Source organism: Erinaceus europaeus, chromosome 9 (assembly GCF_950295315.1).
Source record: "Erinaceus europaeus chromosome 9, mEriEur2.1, whole genome shotgun sequence".
Lineage (NCBI taxonomy): Eukaryota > Metazoa > Chordata > Mammalia > Eulipotyphla > Erinaceidae > Erinaceus > Erinaceus europaeus.
This window is the reverse complement of record NC_080170.1, coordinates 33,047,677-33,060,817: the sequence shown is the minus strand read 5'-3', so window position 1 is coordinate 33,060,817 and position 13,141 is coordinate 33,047,677. Positions and strand designations below refer to the sequence as shown.

Below are 13,141 nucleotides of genomic sequence, written 5' to 3'. Positions count from 1 at the left end.
GAGACCCCTCACAGAATGGGAGAAGATCTTTACATGCCATACATCAGATAAGAGTTTAATAACCAACATATATAAAGAGCTTGCCAGACTCAACAACAAGACAACAAATAACCCCATCCAAAAATGGGGGGAGGACTTGGACAGAATATTCACCACAGAAGAGATCCAAAAGGCCGAGAAACACATGAAAAAATGCTCCAAGTCTCTAATTGTCAGAGAAATGAAATCAAGACAACAATGAGATATCACTTCACTCCTGTGAGAATGTCACACATCAGAAAAGGTAACAGCAGCAAATGCTGGAGAGGGTGTGGGGTCAAAGGAACCCTCCTGCACTGCTGGTGGGAATGTCAATTGGTCCAACCTCTGTGGAGAACAGTCTGGAGAACTCTCAGAAGGCTAGAAATGGACCTACCCTATGACCCTGCAATTCCCCTCCTGGGGATATATCCTAAGGAACCCAGCACATCGATCCAAAAAGATCTGTGTACACATATGTTCTTGGCAGCACAATTTGTAATAGCCAAAACCTGGAAGCAACCCAGGTGTCCAACAACAGATGAGTTGCTGAGCGAGTTGTGGTATATATACACAATGGAATACTACTCAGCTGTAAAAAATGGTGACTTAACCGTTTTCAGCCGATCTTGGATGGACCTTGAAAAAATCATGTTGAGTGAAATAAGTCAGAAACAGAAGGATGAATATGGGATGATCTCACTCTCAGGCTGAAGTTGAAAAACAAGACCAGAAAAGAAAACACAAGTCAAACCTGAAATGGAATTGGAGTATTACACCAAAGTAAAAGACTCTGGGGTGGGTGGGTGGGTGGGGAGAATACAGGTCCATGAAAAATGATGAATGAAATAGTGGGGGTTGTATTGTTAAATGGGAATCTGGGGAATGTTATGCATGTAAAAAAAAAAAAAGAAGTAGAAACGCAAAGCAGAAATTGACTGAGTTTGGAGTATGGCACCAAAGAAAGCAGAAGTACACTAGAGTTTGCAGTGAGTACCTCCCTAATACTTCCTCTCCACTTTTCCAAGCTTTGGGTCCAGGATTGCTCAACAATTTGTTTGGCTTTGTAGGTTAACTCTCTTTTCAGTCACCAGGTTCCAGGTGTCATCAGGATGCCGGCCAGACTTCCCTGGATTGAAGACCCCACCAATATGTCCTGGAGCTCAGCTTCCCCAGATACCCACCCTACTAGGGAAAGAGAGAGGCAGACTGGGAGTATGGACCGACCAGTCAACGCCCATGTTCGGCGGGGAAGCAATTACAGAAGCCAGACCTTCTACCTTCTGCAACCCACAATCACCCTGGGCCCATGCTCCCAGAGGGATAGAGAATGGGAAAGCTATCGGGGGAGGGGGTGGGATATGGAGATTGGGAGGTGGGAATTGTGTGGAGTTGTACCCCTCCTACCCTATGGTTTTGTTAATTAATCCTTTCTTAAATAAAAAAAAAAGAGAGAAAAAAATAGTAATAGTATGGGTTGGGGAGGACAGCATGTTTATGCAAGATTTTTCATGCCTAAGGCAAAGGTCCCAGGTTCAATCCCTACCACCACCATAACCAAGAGCTGAGCAGTGCTCTGTCTCCGTATCTCTCTCTCTCTCTCTGAATCTCTCCTTCATTAAAAACAAATAAAAAAAGGAGTAATAGGGTTGACAACATAGCGCCCTTGGATAGTGAGGGGCTTTGCTATCTATGTATGCCACCCAAGTTTGAGCCCAGCCCTTGCTGCACTGAAGAAAGCTTCACTGTGCTGTGCTGACTGTCTCTCTCTGTGTGTATGTCTCAGTCTAAAACATAAAATCTTTAAAAAACATAAAATAGCAGTAACAGTGGTCTGGGAGGTGGCACTACTCTCAAGCATGAGGTCCCGAGTTCGATCCCCAGCAGCACATGTACCAGAGTGATGGCTGGTTCTTTCTCTCCTATCTTTCTCATTAACAAATAAATGTTATGCCCAGAAGTTTGAGTGCTGATTTCACACAAGGAAGACCAGAATCACATGCAATAGCAAGACCCTTTATTAGCAAGCTTAAGCTTGGGCCAGCGACACCCTTCCATGCAAGGGGAAAGTCTGCGACCCAGATCATTTATCATCCCACCTTTTTATAGTTATCACAGGGGTGGGTACAGGTGGCAATATTTACGCAGAACAAGAACAGTTGGTTTTGGGTTAACGGCTGTTCTCAATATTCAGGGCTTTTCTTTAACCTCCACATAAATTCTTAAAAGAGGATTAACACCAGTGCCCATTTGATCAAGTGAGTGTAAAGCCCACAGGTGTTTTTTGTTTTTTTCTTCTTCCTTTTTCTTCTTTCAGGGCCAAAGTTCCTATCCAGTCAAATAGGAACTTTCTCAAGAGGAAATAAAGTTGAAAGAGGAGGTTACTCAGTGTGGATGAAGCAGTACCCAGGATTGAGAGTACTGGCGGCGCTAGAGTTAACTTGTGGAGGGAGTCCAGGATGGAAGAGCTGTGTGACTTCAGGACAGGACTGAACTTCTCTGTTCCAGACTCTTGGAAACAGAGTTGGCAGTCAGCTGAGGTAAAGAACAAACACCTCATCACAGACCCCTGCAAGCGTCAACCCGGCTTTGACCTAGCACGTTATGATTGGGCCCTCCTCAATCGCTATCGAACAGGCCATGGCCGGTGGGCCGCTATGTTCCATCGCTGGGGAGCCAGAGACGACCCGAACTGCCCCTGCGGCTACAGACAGACTATGACCCACATAGTCAACGACTGCCACCTCTCCAGATTCAAAGGAGGTCTCGAAACTTTACATCAGGCTCAACCTGACGCTGTTGACTGGCTACGGAAGAAGGGCAAACGCTAGAAGAAGAAGGGCAGGACAAGACAAAGTCAGGGGCGCAAGCTCGGGGTTTGGGGCACTCGGTGGATTCGCAGAGATTTTCAGTCAAGGCAGTGAGCTCAAGCGGGTGCCCGGGCCCTGCCCTCGTTTCTGGCCGAGCCTGTGCTCGCCGGGTCTGGGGAAGGCCGGTGTCAGCTGTCCAGCTCGACAGAAGCATCTGCTCCTGTTCTTTGCACCTAGAGCAGCGGCTGCCCGACACAAGGGCTCAGATGTGCAGAATTACCCTGGGTTCGGTCCCCAGCCCCCACCTGCAGGGGGGAAGCTTTGCAAGCGGTGATGCAGGGCTGCGGGTGTCCCCCTGCATCTCCCCCTCCCTTCTAAACGTCTGTCTTTGACAAATAAACATTTTTTTTTTTTTCTTAACCACAGCACTGCTCAGCTCTGGCTTATGGTGGTGCGGGGGATTGAACCTGGGACTTGACGGCGCCTCAGGCATGAGAGTCTGTTTGCATAACCATTATGCTGTCCACCCCCGCCCTAAACATTTTTATTTTTTATTACCAGGACATTGGTTAACCGGCTCTGACTTATGCCAGGGACTGAGTCTGGGGTTTTGGAGCGTCGGCCACGAAGGTCTTTCGGCATCAGCACTCTGCCACCCGCCTTGTGCTCCCGCAAGCCGACCTCAGGGCCGGTCGCCCCCGCCCCGGGGGTAGGGGGTGAGGGTGGGCTGTGGTTTCAGCGAAAACGTCGTTTCCGGCCTGAGCGGCTGGAGGCCTCACGTCTGGAGCTGAGCTTTCGGTCGGGGACCCTCCTGGGTCTGGGCTCCGGGCCTGGCCTCTCCGCAGCCCCAGTTTCTTTCCTTTCTCCCCTTCCCACCTCGGGGCGGCCAAGCCGGTGACCTAAGCGCCCGCCCGTTCACACCCGCGACGGGAAACGGCAGCCGCTCAGTCCCGCGGCGGATCTCGCGAGGTCAGCTGGCGGCCTCTGGGGGCAAGACCGTTATTACGGTCGGAGGGAGGGGACGCATGTCACTTCGGGGAACCCCGCGCGATCCGCCGCGGGTGCCGACGGGAGAGCCGCTAACCCACCGGAAGCACTGCGAAATACGACCGTCCGCCCTTGCGCAAGCCTCTTACATCGAGGACGGACGGACGACTCCTTCCGCGGCTGCCGGATCTAATTTGGTAGCTCTTCCGATTGTCGACCTCCGCCCTGCGCGATGACGTATATCCCCGCCCTTCGCTCGCAGGCGGTGGCCTGTGATGTCACAGCGGGCGCCTCTTGTGGTCGCCGGGTTGAGACTTGGTAGCTGGGCAGGGGCGGGGCAACGCTGTTCTCGCCGCCACACCCTCCCTTGTTGTAGAGGGGTCGCCGCTGTCATTTATTGACATTTAAATCTGAACCGGGCGGATTTCCTTTTTTTTTTTTTTCCCTCCTCCTCGGGCAGCGCGTTTATCGGTGGCCGGCGGGGCTCAGTCCTCCTTGGGAATTTCCTGATCAGGGTGGAAAGCGGACATCTGAGCGGGGTGTGTCCTGCCAGGCGGCGAAAAGTAGCGGCGAAATGTGCGCTTGCAGCTTTGGGGGAGTTTGTGTCGCTCAGTTTGCTGTTACTCGCCGCCGTCCTGGAGGCTGGAGGAGCGGCGCCTGGTCCGCGGGGGAGAAACTGATGTGATTTCGGAGTACTTGACATTTAATTTTCTTTGGACCGGCCCCGGGGAGAGAGCTTGAGAAACTGGAGAGGAAAAGCTAGTTGAGGGGACCGGGTGGTGGCGCACCTGGTTGAGCAAAAACCTGGGTTCGAGCCCCCCCCCCCCCCCCCCCCGTCCCCACCTGCAGGGGGAAAGCTTTGCAGGTGGTGAAGCAGTGTTGCAGGCGTCTCTCCCTCTCTATCACGCCTTTCCTCTCGATTTCTGGCTGTCTCTATCCAATAAGTTAAGTTAAAAAAATTAAAAAAGAAAAAGCCAGTTGACCCCTCCCCCAGGGATCATGATTGTGTGATTTAGTTCTAAAAACAAGGCCACGGGGCCGCGGACATCACGTGGAGTCATTTCTGCGAAGACCAAGTTCCCCAAACAGACCAAATGAGTTTGACTTCTCCCAAAAAGGAAATCTGACCAGCACCGGTGAGGTCATGCGCCTGGGGGCCTCTGTTCTGTGCTGTTCCTCCTCTGCCTAGAAAAGGAGCTTCTGTCACTGAACAGAAATCAGTAAAATCTTGTGTACTGCTCAGCTGAATTTTGTTTCTTAACACTTTATATCAAAAATTGTTGATGATCATAATGATCTGGACTTTTTAAAACAGGGCAGACGTGTTTTTTTTTTTTTTTTCTCTACGTTCTACAGATAATGAAAGACCCTGAGCAGAAGTGGAATCCAGGTCACGAGAAGGTCACACCAGTAACTGATCTGCTTAATAAATCTGCCTTCAGGCTTGGGCATCTTTTCTTGTCTCCTCCCTACCTATCTTTCCCCCGACTTTTTTTTTTTTTAACTTTTTAAAAACCTTTATTTATTTATTCCCTTTTGTTGCCCTTGTTTTATTGTTGTAGTTTCTATTGTTGTTACTGATGTCGTCGTTGGATAGGACAGAGAGAAATGGAGAGAGGAGGGGAAGACAGAGAGGGGGCGAGAAAGATAGACACCTGCAGACCTGCTTCACCGCCTGTGAAGCGACTCCCCTGCAGGTGGGGAGCCGGAGGCTCGAACGAGGATTCTGTCCTTGCGCCACGTGCGCTTAACCCGCTGTGCCTCTGCCCGACTCCCCACCCCCGACTTTGTATGACTCTGGTTCCTTTCCTGAGTTCTCTCCCTCTCCCCCACTTTGCTTTCTCTCTTTTTATTCCCTTCATACTTCAACTATCGTTTCTTTCACCTTTGTGCCTCTCCCCTAACTAATCATAAAAGGAGGCAGGAGAAAAATTCAAAAGTTTATTTTTATAAGGAAGATTTTCTTTCTTTGCCGGCCTTGGATCCCCGTGCACGCACGGTTTCACTGTTCCCCTGCCTTTTCAGACAGATAAGCAGAGGGAAAGACAAGCGCACACCTCCCGTGTGGCGCCAGGTCTGTAGGCTGGCTGTGCACATGGCAAGGCATGCACCCTATGCTGTAAACTATCGATCTAGATGCCCTCTTTTTTAAGGGTGATTCTCTTGTTTCAAAGTTTTTTTTTTTTGGGGGGGGAGGACTTCATAGAAAAATAGGTATAGCATTTCCTCTTGTAGGGTGAGAATATAGCTCACCTGTTAAAGCACATGCCTTGCCATGTGCACAGCCTGGATTTAAATCCCAGCACCACATGGGAGTACTACAGCACCTGGGGAAGCTTCTGTACTATGATGTCTCTCTTGCTCTGAAGTAAAAAGTGAACTCACAGTTATGGGACCCTGGTATGGTAAAGAAGAGAAAAATGGGGACCTGGAAGGGGTGAACCTGGTTGAGTGTATATGTTACCTGCACAAGGGTGTAAACCCCTGCAGGGGGAAACTTCACAAGCATTGAAGAAATGCTTCAGGTCTCTCTCTACCCGACCCTTCTCAATTACTCTCCTCTCAAGAGAAATTTAAAAAAAAATTTAAAAGCCACTGGAAGCAGTTGATTTATCATGTAGGTACCAAACCCCAGAGATAATTATGGTGGCAAAATACATAAATCATAAATAAAATTCCTGTGGTAAAAGTTGTGCTCTTCTTTCACAACTGTTTAGTGGAAGTGGGACTGTGTGATAGAGAATGATGGGGGAGGGCATGACAAAGAGAAAGGGAGAGACAACAGCTGTTTAGAATTAGAAATGGGTCAGGCGGTAGCGCAGCGGGTTAAGCACACAAGGGCCGACAGAAGGATCCCCGTTAGAGCCCCTGGCTCCCCACCTGCAGGGGGGTCACTTCACAAGTGGTGAAGCAGGTCTGCAAGTGTCTTGTCTTTCCTTCCCCCTCTCTGTCTTCCCCTCCTCTCTGGATTTCTCTCTGTCCTATCCAACAACAACAACATCAGTAGCAACAATAATAACCACAACAACTATAAAACAACCAGGGCAACAAAAAGAAAAAAAGTAGCCTCCAGGAGCAGTGGATTCATGGTGCACGCACGAAGCCCCAGCAATAACCCTGGAGGCAAAAAAGAAATAAGGGCCAGGTGGTGGCGCACCTGATTGATTGTGCATGTTACAGTGTGCAAGGACCCAAGTTCAAGCCCCTGGTCTCCACCTGCAAGGGGAAAGCTTCACAAGTGGTGAAATAGTGCGCAGGTGTCTCTGTCTCTCTCCCTATCACCCCTTTCCGTCTCAATTTCAAGCTGTTAAGTAAATAAAGATAATTAAAAACTTTAAAAAAATAGAGAAAAAATAACCTACATAAACAGTTGCCCTAAATTATATAAAAACTCAGTTTACGATAGCGGCATAGCCGTAGGGCCCTATATAACTCAAACCCACAGTATTTCCACCAGTCGCTTCACATACCCCGTGATTATCCTCAGATAATTGTATTACCTATGGAATAAACCTAGGGTGCAATAGAATAAAAAAGACTAGACTGATGGTCCCAGACCCCACAGCCAACCTGTAGGCTTTTTTTTTTTATTTAAAATATTTATTCATAAGAAAGATAGGAAGAAAGAGAAAGAACCAGACATCACTCTGGTACATGTGACACCAGGGGATTGAACTCAGGACTTCATGGTTGAGAATCCAGTGCTTTATCCACTGTGCCGCCTCCCAGATCACCTTGTAGGATTCTCAGCACGGTGCACCTGGTCTCTCTTCTGCTTCGGGGGACGCGAAACACAGTCACTTGCTTAGCATCATATACTTCCAAGTAGCAGAGTTCTGATGCTACTTCCAATTCCTTAGTCTAATAAAGATTAAATGTCTGATTTAAGGAGAGACAGCATAATGGTTATGCAAAAGACATTAGTGGGGGCCAGACGGTAACACAGCGGGTTAAGCACACATGGCATAAAGTGCAAGGACCGGTGTAGGATATCGGTTTGAACCCCTGACTCCCCACCTGCAGGGGCGGGGTCGCTTTACAAGTGGTGAAGCAGATCTGCAGGTCTCTCTCCCCCTCTGTCGTTCCCTCCACTCTTGATTTCTCTCTGTCCTATTCAAAAAAAAAAATCATAACCTATTTTTGAATAGAAAAGCATAAAAAAAAAGTCATGACAAAAAAAAAAAGACATTTGTGGAGGTCGGGCAGTAGCACAGTGGGTTAAGTGCACATGGCACAAAGCAAGGACCGGCATAAGGATACCGGTTCGAGCCCCCGGGCTCCCCACATGCAGGGGAGTCGCTTCACAGGTCTGCAGGTGTCTATCTTTATCTCCCCCTGTCTTCCCCTCCTCTCTCCATTTCTCTCTGTCCTATCCAACAACAAAAGACATCGACAACAACAATAATAACCACAACAAGGCTACAAGGGCAACAAAAGGGAAAAAAAAAAAAAAAAAAAAGGCCTCCAGGAGCAGTGGATTCATGGTGCAGGCACCAAGCCCCAGCAATAACCCTGGAGGCAAAAAAAAAAAAAAAAGAAAAAGACATTCATGCCTGAGGCTCAAAGGTCCCAGGTTTAGACCTCTGCACCACAGGCCATAGCTGAGCAGTGCTGTGGTAAAATAAATATTACAAATGAATATGAGTGAATATCATATTCACTGATATACTCTAACATGAACGGATTTGAAGTATGTTCTCTTTTTAGAAGTTTGCCTTTTTTGGTGACTGTCATATTCTGCTTACTCAACAGTAAATTGTACAAACTGATTGTAAGCATTGTGTGTTTTGCTAAAGCTTTCTAAGGTACACCTAAGGGTGTATTATTATTTTTTTCCCCTCTATATGAGGAAAACACACTGCCCTGCTATCCATAATTTAAAAATCACTGGAACTTTGAGAGTGTTATGCTGTTAGACTGAGACGACTGCTGTCACTTAGATGTGGAATCTAAAAAAAGCCAAACTCAGAGAGTGGTGATTATAAAGGAGTGAGGGTGGGGTGTGTGTGAGCAATCGCTAGCCAAAGGGTTCTAATTTAGCAGTGGTCAGAGGACCAAGTTTTGCTTTATTCCCTTCTCTTTATTCTCAGTTGTTCTCTCTGGCAAGAAATATTGTCTTCCTGGATGTTGATTCATTATACTTACAGCTTATACTGAGCTATACATTTGAAACTTGGGTTCCATACAAACATAACACTTGTTTTTTCTTTTATTGGTATAATATTTAGCAGAGCACTGCTCAGCTGTGACTTATGGTGGTGCTAGGGATTTTGAACCTGGGACTTTTGGTGCCTCAGGTATGAATGTTTATCTGTTTATCTGAGATAAACATTAGGTTATCTCCCCAGCCCAGGCTTGCTTCTTCTTCTTCTTCTTCTCCTTCTTCTCCTTCTTCTCCTCCTTCTTCTTCTTCTCCTTCTCCTTCTTCCTCTTCCTCTTCCTCTTCCTCTTCCTCTTCCTCTTCTTCTTCTTCTTCTTCTTCTTCTTCTTCTTCTAGCGTTTGCCCTTCTTCCGTAGCCAGTCAACACCGTCAGGTTGAGCCCGATGTAAAGTTTCGAGACCTCCTTTGAATCTGGAGAGGTGGCAGTCATTGACTATGTGGGTCATAGTCTGTCTGGAGCCGCAGGGGCAGTTCGGGTCGTCTCTGGCTCCCCAGCGATGGAACATAGCTGCGCACCGGCCATGGCCTGTTCGATAGCGATTGAGGAGCTTGCTTATTCTTTTTATTTTACTTGTTTATTTGCTTTTGGATAGAGACAGGCAGAGATTGAAAGGGAAGATGAAAATAGAGAAGGGAGAGGGACAGAGAGACACCTGCAGCACTGCTTCACCTCTTGGGGAGCCTCTTGGCTACAGGTGGGGACCCCGGGCTTGAATTGGGGTCCTTGTGCACTATAGTGTCTTCAGCCAGTTGTGTGTGTTCAACCAGTTGTGCCACTGGCCGCACCCCTCCCCCTAGCTTGTTTATTCTAAATAATTTTTTTACAGGACTTTATTATCACTACTAATTACTGCCAGATAGGACACTTTAAAAAATATTTATTTATTCCCTTTTGTTGCAGCTTTATCACTGCGCCACCTCCTGGACAATCAGATAGGACACTTTTAAGGACAAAAAGAAAGAAAGCAGGATTACTCTTGGGGGAGGGGTTGGCTAGCTTTGGTTGTATTGCTTTAAAATGGAAGCTAAAGGCTGGGGTGATAGCATAATGGCTCTGCAAAAGACTTCCATGCCTGAAGTTCCAAAGTCTCAGGTTTAGTCCCCAGCACCACTATAAGCCAGAGCTGAGCAGTGATCCAGTCTTTCTCTTTGCATCTCTATCTCTATTTAAAAATAAATAGGGAGTCAGGCAGTAGTGCAGTGGGTTAAGCGCACATGACACCAAGCTCAAGGACCAGTGTAAGTGCCGGGCTAGCTTCACCGGAGAGAAAGATGAGGAACTCATGGTGGCATGGTAATACAATTCTTTATTGATGCTCCAGAGCCGGGTGTGAGCACAGCAGGTGTAGGCCACGTGGAGCTAGCAAAATGGCTGCCTCCCACTATGCAGGTCAGCCCTTCTCTAGGTCTGGATGCGGAAGAGAAAAAAAGAGCGAAACCAAACAGCAGTGGGCTTTATAGGGTAAAAACGCAAGTGGCAAGTTGGGAATGGGATTGGCTAGGAAAAGGGGTGGAGAAAACAAGGCACTCTGGGAAGGTAGAAGGCTGGCAGGATTTATGTACCCTACAGGCATGGGTGAGGATCTTTCAGGCAAAACAATGATTTTGTAAATAGGCCATAGTATCAAGCAATGCAGGGGAGCTGGCGTAATGCCCAACACGTAAGGATCCCAGTTCGAGCCCCCAGCTCCCCACCTGCAGGGATGGCAGTCACTTCACAAACGGTGAAGCAGGTCTGCAGGTGTCTGTCTTTCTCTCCCCCTCTCTGTCTTCTCCTCCTCTCTCAATTTCTCTCTGTCCTATTCAACAATGACACCAATGACAGCAATAATAATAATCACAACAGTAAAAAGTATTAGAAACTAAAATGATGTATTAATCTTTAAAATGTCAACAGTAGTGTTGACTTTATTTTATTATTTTTCTGCCTGACTATAAAGCAAATAGATATGCTATTTGTATAAAGACATGATATTAAACCTATAGATATGTCTCTTCCTGGGGAACTTGAGGATATATTTTACCAGCATCTGCATTCAGGGCTTACAACTGGAGACAGAGACACAAAGTTTGCTGACTTTGTCATTCTTACAACTAAGAAGTTCTCACCATTAGCGAGCAATCTGAACAGAAAGCTTTAGCAAGGCTAGTCAGAGGACTTTACAGGATTCATTGCTCTATAGCTAAAACAGAAAACCACCAAGTGGGAAAATTGATAACGCCATTATCTAGAACATGCTGAAGTACAGTGAATGCCATTACTCTGCAGATGGTTGAGGAATTTCCCATCATGAGTCTACCCCCCCCCCCCCACTGACTTGCCTTTGATCTTCATGCTTAGTTCCAGTTACCACTGCTGCAGGGCAAATGGATCCTGATTTAGCATCCTGAAACAACCATGCTTTTATGTGCATAGCTTTTGTGGGTGAATAATTCACAATAGACACAGCAGAGATTGGTTTCACCTCCTTGAGGTCTCAGGACATGTCCCTTGGACTAGGCTGGCTCAAAGACCAAGAATAAAGGAACTTCACTTGCCTCTAAAGTGACCAGGCTCCCTTCCAGGGTGCCCGTGGCACCTTGCCCATTGTGTTCTAGTGCTGGATACACACCTGCCTTGCCTTTGATGACCTTGCCTCACTTTTGTGTCCACTACACTCCATTGTTTGGAGCAGTCCTAGCCCACCAGACTCATCAGTGTATGTCTGCAGACCCCCCCCACCCCCCTCCAGGGAAGCAGAGGGAGTGTCCAAAGGTTTGGTCCAAACCTTGCTCAGTCTATACCCAACTTTCCTAGTTGGTCTCAGTTCTAACAGAATAGTCCTTTGAGGGGCTGGGTGGTGGCATACTCAGTAGAGAGGCATATTGCAATGCTCAAGGATCTGTGTTCAAGCCACTTATTGCCACCTGCGGGGCTGTGTAATTTTAAGGGGACACCAGAAAAACTGCCACCAAGATAAATATTTCAGTGCAATACTAAATAAAAAAATCCAAATGAACACCACACAAGCCATAATAAAATGCCACAAACTGCAATAGAGACAATGACTCAGTTCTCCAGGACTATTCTAACAAAGTACCAAGCACTGGGTGTTTAAAGGAGAGAAAGGTTTCATCTCTCAGTTCTGGGGACCACAGGCTCTAGGGAGAAACATTATGTTTCCCACTGCCCCTGCACCCCCTTTCCTATGTCTCCTGGCTTATAGGTGCCTCACTCCAGTCTCTGGCTCCATCTTCTCATAGCCTTTTCTCTCTGTGTCTCACTTCTGGTTTTTACATTTTGTCATGGTTGGGGCTTCACTGTTTCAAGTCAACCTTTCTCAGACAGAGGGAGAGAGGGAAAGACAGCACAGCATTGAAGTTCCCTCCACGAAGGTGGGGCCCAGGCTAGAATCTGGATCACGTACCTGGACAGCTGGTGCTCTATCCAGATGAGTTATCTTGCTGGACTGTTCTTCTTATAAGGACACCTGCTATTGGATTAAGGTACCACCCTAAGCCTGGATGACGTCTTCTCCTTCTCCACTCCCCCCACCCCCACCTTCTTATTACCACAGAGTTATCATTGGCACTTGATGCCTGAATGTGACTCTGGGACTCCTGGCAGCCATTTTTTCCTTTTATTGATATATATATATTCTAGTGACCTTTACATTTTAGTCAAGACTTTAGGAAGAATTACTCCACACTTGCTTGGTAAAATTTAAATGACTCATAGGTATATGCAAATAATGTCAAAGGACAAATTATGGTGATGTTGTGTATGATACAGCAAATCCTAACAAAGAGATATTTCAAAGTTAACTCAATCGCCAAATAATGTGATTATAGTAATAACTATCTATTGTCTTCTTAAACCCTAAGACAGCAGGATCCTCCCGCTTCCTCTATAGAGTCTATGTTTCTCCCAGTCCTGGAACCTCTAGGGTGGGGCTCACTTTCCTGCATGCTTCTCTCAATTCATACCAAATGACATTCCATCCGCCGATCCCAACCTAATCAATGCAAGGAGTACCACCTCAGCATGCTTCACTTCAGACTGTCCAGAGACAGTCTCTGTGTCTAGAGACGTCAGGCATGGAATGTCAACCCTTCACCCTCATTACTCAGGTGAGACTTTTCCTTTCGTAGTATTCTCAAATTCCATCCCAGGAGGTTCACTTCC

General features: G+C 47.1%; 1 long non-coding RNA gene across 1 annotated transcript; it reads left to right on the top strand.

The window, feature by feature from the left end:
• Nucleotides 1–3,758: 3,758 nt before the first annotated feature.
• On the top strand, nucleotides 3,759–5,271 carry LOC132540377 (uncharacterized). Its single transcript, XR_009551556.1, has 2 exons — nucleotides 3,759–5,035; nucleotides 5,172–5,271. It is a non-coding gene; the product is annotated as an uncharacterized LOC132540377 (long non-coding RNA).
• Nucleotides 5,272–13,141: the final 7,870 nt, after the last annotated feature.